Source organism: Salarias fasciatus, assembly GCF_902148845.1.
Source record: "Salarias fasciatus chromosome 7 unlocalized genomic scaffold, fSalaFa1.1 super_scaffold_4, whole genome shotgun sequence".
Lineage (NCBI taxonomy): Eukaryota > Metazoa > Chordata > Actinopteri > Blenniiformes > Blenniidae > Salarias > Salarias fasciatus.
In genome coordinates, this window is record NW_021941229.1 from 1,319,879 (window position 1) to 1,326,478 (window position 6,600).

A 6,600-nucleotide genomic window follows, 5' to 3' on the forward strand; every position below is an offset into this window, starting at 1 on the left:
CCCCCCCCCCCCCCCCCCCCCCCCCCCCACACACACACACACACACACACACACACACACACACACAGGGCACATCAGGCACGGCTGTGAGACCCGGCTGATCCGGTCTGTGAGGACCGTCTGAGCGCTGCTGTAGCGTCTGGATGCAGGGACCGTGCTAAGCTCTGCTCGTGTTGAGGAACGCTGACGTGACGTCCTCCTTCCTCAGCTCCGGCCAACGAGCCTCCACCAATGATCTGTGTCTGATTTCCACTGAACGCTGCACGCCCAGAAACAAACAGCAGCCTGACGCAGTCAGTAACAAGCCGATGAACACACACCAACACACCAACACTGCCGGGCTCTCCACACCGGAGGCCACAGCACCCCGGCTCGGCTCCGGCAGACACAAACCCCGACGCTGAGGAGTTTCAGGCCAGGGTGGTTTCAATCTGCCCAAAATCTTTATGTCAAGACTCCAATCCAGGCCGTTTGTCAGTTATCACAGCAAAAAAGGAGACATTTGCTTCAAATTAGAATTTTAAATGCAATAGATATCGAAGTGAAATTTGTCTTTGACTTCATCTGTGAATAGAGAGCATCGTAACCTGCTATCTTAACCTGCTATCCTAACCTGCTATCCTAACCTGCTATCCTAACCTGCTATCTTAACCTGCTATCTTAACCTGCTATCTTAACCTGCTATCCTAACCTGCTATCCTAACCTGCTATCCTAACCTGCTATCTTAACCTGCTATCTTAACCTGCTATCTTAACCTGTCACGTTCTGAATTCATGTCAATAAATCATCGGCGTTCGGAGCCACTGAAAGCACAACTTTTTGGAAATGCTTTGCCTCGGTCTCCGTGGAAACGGGTCCTGAATGCCGGAGCCTTGCTGAGTCCCACCTGTGTGTGATGAACCAACGTTTCTACCGGAACGGCAGCAGATTGTGAAAGCTGTGAGGAAACGTGGGCCGACACTTCCTTCTGCTGCCGGACGGCAAACCGCCGCGCGGCCCTGAGCAGGAGCGTTTCTCAACCCGAGGTAACGGCTTCTGCCACTGTGGGCTTTGACCGTTTTAACCCAGGAGGAGGAGAAGGCTGTTTATTTAACCCGTTCGCTCCTATCTGACTGGATCTACTGGATCTCTGCTTTCAGCTTACAACTGTGAAATGTGAATGAACCAGAGACGAGCTGGGAAGGAAGTGAGGGGTTCATACATTTTACACTGTTTCTGAACCATCGTCTGAAAGTGGTAGGGCATCCCAGAATCCTCCAGGGGGAAAGCGTGGAGCTAGAAGTTTTTCCAACAGATTGAAGCCTGACAGCAGGTCAGTCTGAGTTTGGTCCTGAATCAGATTCCAGATCAGATTCCACAATCGACCCACAGCAGGTTCTGATCTCAACACACTTCAAAGGAGACTCTGACTTTTTTTTTAGATCAGAGACGTCAGTGACGCTGTCATGAAAGCAGCTAACTAGCATTAGCTAGCTTGCAACAGCTGGAGGGGAAGCAGCAGAGGTTTCATTAATAAGGTATTAAAGTCTATATTATAAATACAGTTGCAAAATTCCGGGAATTTTCAAAGTTGGAAACTTTCCATGGGAATTAACGGGAATAAACGTCAATAAATAAGACATTTACAAAACTGAAGGCTGGCCCTTGACAGGGAAGTTAAATCTAGTTGGGGGGATATATTGCAGCACAGTCTTGGCTAAAACAACCAGATTTAATGCAAGTTCACTCCTCCATCACTGCACAGCTGACTTCATGAAGCCTGGAGGAAACACTCTGAGCTCAAAGCACAAGACTGAAGCCACACTGAAGATTGAAGCCACACATTTGAGCTGCGGACTGTGTAAAGTCAAGTAAGTTTTGATAATATCATGGGGTAAATATATTTACCCAGGCCCTGTGAACCTGCAAATATTAAATAAAAATGTATTAATACAGCTGCAGTAGCTAACTGGCTGGTAATGTAGGTGCTAAATGAATGCTCTTTTTCATTTCACTGACTATTTAAGAGGCTAGCTTGTTATGGTGCTAGCTAGCTCAGATTTGATGCTGTTTCTTCTGCAGATAATACAAAATAATACAAAAAGATGACATTTCAACAGATTTATTTCAGTAGACCTTTAGTTTTTATTCTTGTATGAACAATTATTTTAATGAAAAGCAAAACATGAAGTTGAGTAAATACTCACGCCCTCCCCTCCCCCACCCAAAGTTCTACTGAAACAAATCTGTTGAAATGTCATGTTTTTGTATTATTTTGCATGGATGTCTGCTTATGACAACAAATATTTACATTTATGTTCAGATATGATACGGTTTGTTTAAATTGCCCCTAATTTCCAGTTAATTTCCATAAATTCCCATAATTCCCATGGAAAGTTTCTAATTTGGAATATTTCCAAAATTGCTCAGCTTAACTTCCCATGGAAAGTTTCTGGAAATTTACCGGAAATGTTCCAGCCCTTTGCAACCCTAATTATAAAGCAGTTCTCCAGTGGCTCGGGGGCCGCTGTGGCCCCGGAACGGAGCCCTGCTGGACTCCCTGCTTCAGCAGGTCAGACCCCAGAGGCTCGTTTCATGAGGTATCCTCATGTATCCCCGGACGGTGAGGAAAAGCAGCTGCAGCTCTCAGTTACTGCTCACTCCCAAAACAAATCCATCCAGGAACCACAGGAGGGCTGCAGATCTGCATCCAGGCTGCTAGCAGGTCACTGATATCCAGCCGCCCATTAGGTGGAGTGAGAAACATGAGAACATGAGAACACACACACACACACACTACGAGAGGAGTAAACACACACACAAAGCACACTGACACACAGAAATGTGTGCTGAGCATCTCAAATAGGGCAACTTTATCTCCCAGGCACAGGAAGCACACATATGTCACCGAGGATCACATCAGCCCTGGTGTTTCAGTTTGACTCACTTAGTCAGGCCCCGCAGATGAAGACACACACACATTCACCATGTGTACACTCTGCTAAACACGCTCACACACCACCTAATCCTCCACTTTCACTCTCCCACCGTGAGGAAAACAGCCGAGCAGCTCCAGCCGCAAATATTTCAGGGGGCTAGGTGCCTGTTAGAGAGTCCACTAAGCAGGATTACAGCGTTTCCCTGATAAAAAGCCTCAGCACGCTCTGTGGGCTCTGCGTGTGTGCGTGCGTGTGCGTGTGTGTGTGTGTGTGTGTGCGTGTGTGCGTGAAGCCTACACTTCCACTGAGTGCATGTAATTTCATTATCTCTCTCCTCAGCAGGAATTACTGTGGGCGTCTCTTTTTAATTCCCTTCATAATTCAAAACGTTTTTGATTCAATTGACCTAAAATGTGGATTAACATCTAGAACATGTGGAAATAAAACTGTTGTCCTCGTTCCTTTCTCGTTTTTAACTGATATTACAGAGATATTCATTGTTGGGAGGATTTATTAATCCTTTGGGTTTCTTCTTTATTCTCCTGCAGTTTGGTTTGTAACATGTTCTTATTTTGAGCAAAGAAAGAAGCAACGCAAAGAAGAAGCCAAATAAGAAGCTTTCTTCATGAAGACAGGCAGTTTTCTCTGTAAATAACTACTAATAAAGAACATTGGCGCTCAGACTTGGTGCTGCTGGAGCCCGTCAGGAACACCCTCACCCTGACGCTCGCGGCTGGAGCTGCGCGGCGGGAACATTCTCACCTCCGCCCGGCTGGAGGCTGTGGACGCGGCCCGGTAACCCCCGGTGCCCCGGTAACCCCGGTCCCCCGGCGCTCCTCCGGTGCGCTCCTGGTCCTCGGGACTCGCGAGCGGCTGTGAGCGGCGGAGAGCGGCGGGAGCGTCAAACGGCGGACGCACCGGAAGACGAGCCCTGCTGCCTTCACAATAAAAGTCCAGACGCTTCACCGAGGAAAACACTGCATGAGAGAGGACTGAAGAGAAGGCTGTTTATGCTAGAGCAGAGTTCTTCAACCTGCGGCTCTGGACCCACATGGGGCCCTTCCGCCCTTCTGCTGTGGTTCACTAAATCATTCCTTAGTTTCTATAAAGAGAGGGAAACAAGCAACACTGCTGAGAGATGGTTAAAATATCTGAAGTGTCCTTCCTTCCTGTGGATGTCAGGCTGTATGCTCCCTGTGACGGTGGCTGCTGTGTTTTGGTTCATTTCATCCTTTCTGTGTAGCAGTCACTGTTCAGACTTGTGCGTATTAATTTTCAAAAACATATTTAATTTTCATCCTGTTTAATTTGATATTCAGTTTAGTATTTATTCTGTGTGGAGCAACGCTGAAGGACCTCCTGTGTGAGTGGTCCGGGCTTTTATTCTTTCTGTTCCGCTCAACTGATTTTATGTTGAAAACTCAAACCGGATGTCCGTCTGGCTACCATGCTGAACTTTACAAGAGGCGTGCAGCCCACTCCCTGCACACGCACGCGCACACGCACACGCACACACACACACACACACACACACACACACACACACACACACACACACACACACACACACACACACACACACACACACACACACACACACACACACACACACACACACACACACACATAAAGACAGCCTTGTTGTGACTCGACTCACCGTTACAGCAGAAAACACTGCAGCCTTTCATGAGTGAAAGAGCCACAGTGAGTGTGGACTCCTGGTGGACTCCTGGGGGATCCGGGTGGGGGGGGGGCACCTGGTAGGCTCCTGGGGGCGGGGGCTGGGTGTTCTTGGGGGTTCCTGGGGGGTCCCTGGACATGTGGCAATATTGCCAGCACCCCCACCCACCCCATCCTTCCCAAGCTCTAGATGCTGGTCTCGGCTGTAGAGCCATCCAGGACCGGTCCTGATTCCAGGACCGGTCCTGATTCCAGGACCGGTCCTGATTCCTACACACAACTGATTATTCATCTGATAGACTGGTGCGGGTCAGTGCTGTGGGATTTCCTCTGAGAGCCAATAACATCTCACTCTTCTATTAAATTCAGCTCATTGAAATGACCCAGAATCCTCCTGGTGTTTATCGGCTTCTCTATTTCCAGAAGGCCTTCCTGTCTGAACACAGCCTGTGTGAGTGAACAGCAGTATCAACGAAAAGCTTTTCCTCCCGACCCTCCAGGGATGATCAGTCCTCAATTCCTCATCCTCAGCTGCTCCTCATCCTCAGCTGCTCCTCATCTTCAGCTGTTCCTCAGCTGCTCCTCATCCTCGGCTGCTCCTCATCTTCAGCTGTTCCTCATCCTCGGCTGCTCCTCATCTTCAGCTGTTCCTCATCCTCGGCCGCTCCTCGGCTGTTCCTCAACTGCTCCTCATCTTCAGCTGTTCCTCAGCTGCTCCTCATCTTCAGCTGTTCCTCAGCTGTTCCTCAGCTGCTCCTCATCTTCAGCTGTTCCTCAGCTGCTCCTCATCCTCGGCTGCTCCTCATCTTCAGCTGTTCCTCATCCTCGGCTGCTCCTCATCTTCAGCTGTTCCTCATCCTCGGCCGCTCCTCGGCTGTTCCTCAACTGCTCCTCATCTTCAGCTGTTCCTCAGCTGCTCCTCATCTTCAGCTGTTCCTCAGCTGTTCCTCAGCTGCTCCTCATCTTCAGCTGTTCCTCATCCTCAGCTGCTCCTCAGCTGCTCTCTCTCTCTCACCAGGATCCACAAACACTGAAACCTTTGTCATCTTTAAATACTGACCTGCTGGCCTGGAGCCGCCGTCCTCCACCTCAGAGCTTCACGGACTGTGAGAACGTTCTCCGCCCTCCAGCGTGGAACCATTCTGCAAACCACTGACATGGAGGTGTCCAATATGAGGCCCATCACGGACCAAAACTGGCCCAAATGAGGCTCCGATCCAGCCAAACCACCAAGAAGACAGTAGAAAATGTCAAAATATCTATTTTTAAAACACATTTCTGAAGAGTGGAAGACAATAGATGGATATTCTTTTCATAAACTTCATTGCCTGCCTTCTTCACGGCCTCCGTCACTCCTCTGCTCTGTGCTGCTGGGGGGTTTTACCTCAGAAATGAAGTATTGTTTGTGTTTGTATGTTTACATGTTGATACGGGAAACAGGGTTCGTTCTGACTTCTGCCCGGACGAGGCGGAAGTGACGTATTCACGTCTGGCGGAAATGAACAAGCTCTGGTTCTGTTTTTTCTCTCTCAAGATGAACTTTTACGCTACAGCTTCAAAAAGGTCGTTTTCACTTGTATCAAGGTTTGATCTCTTGATAATCCAAAATCATGCAAATCTGACTGTAATTTAAACTTTTCAGATCACTCATGACAAAGAGCACTAAAGCTGGTCATATGGAGACGTCATGGGATCCATCAGTGGAGCTGGACTCATATTTTGGCAAGAACCCTCGTTCAGCAGCCATTCTGGATCCCCGCTTGAAAAACTGAGATTATGAAGCGAAATGATGTGAATTAATCAGTGACTTCAGTAATAACACTGGCTCTTCATCAGGTTCGATATATTGCAGAGATTCCATATCAGTCAGGAGCAGCTTCGCCATCGAGATTACTCCAAACATGAAGTTACTTTTCCAGCTGTAGAGGGAAATCAGAGGAAGAGTTCCACAGAACGGCTTCTTCACTGGAACGCGGAGGAGTAAAAGCTCCACTCCCGGTC

At 48.4% G+C, this 6,600-nt stretch overlaps 1 protein-coding gene across 1 annotated transcript in view; it reads right to left on the reverse strand.

Moving 5' to 3' along the window:
• csgalnact1a (chondroitin sulfate N-acetylgalactosaminyltransferase 1a) overlaps window positions 1–3,789 on the reverse strand; it is a 20,295-nt gene extending 16,506 nt beyond the window's left edge. The window contains exon 1 of the mRNA XM_030084312.1: window positions 3,682–3,789. The gene's annotated coding sequence lies outside the window, so the exon portion shown is untranslated. The remainder of the gene's footprint in view (window positions 1–3,681) is intronic.
• Between the last annotated feature and the right edge of the window lie 2,811 nt (window positions 3,790–6,600).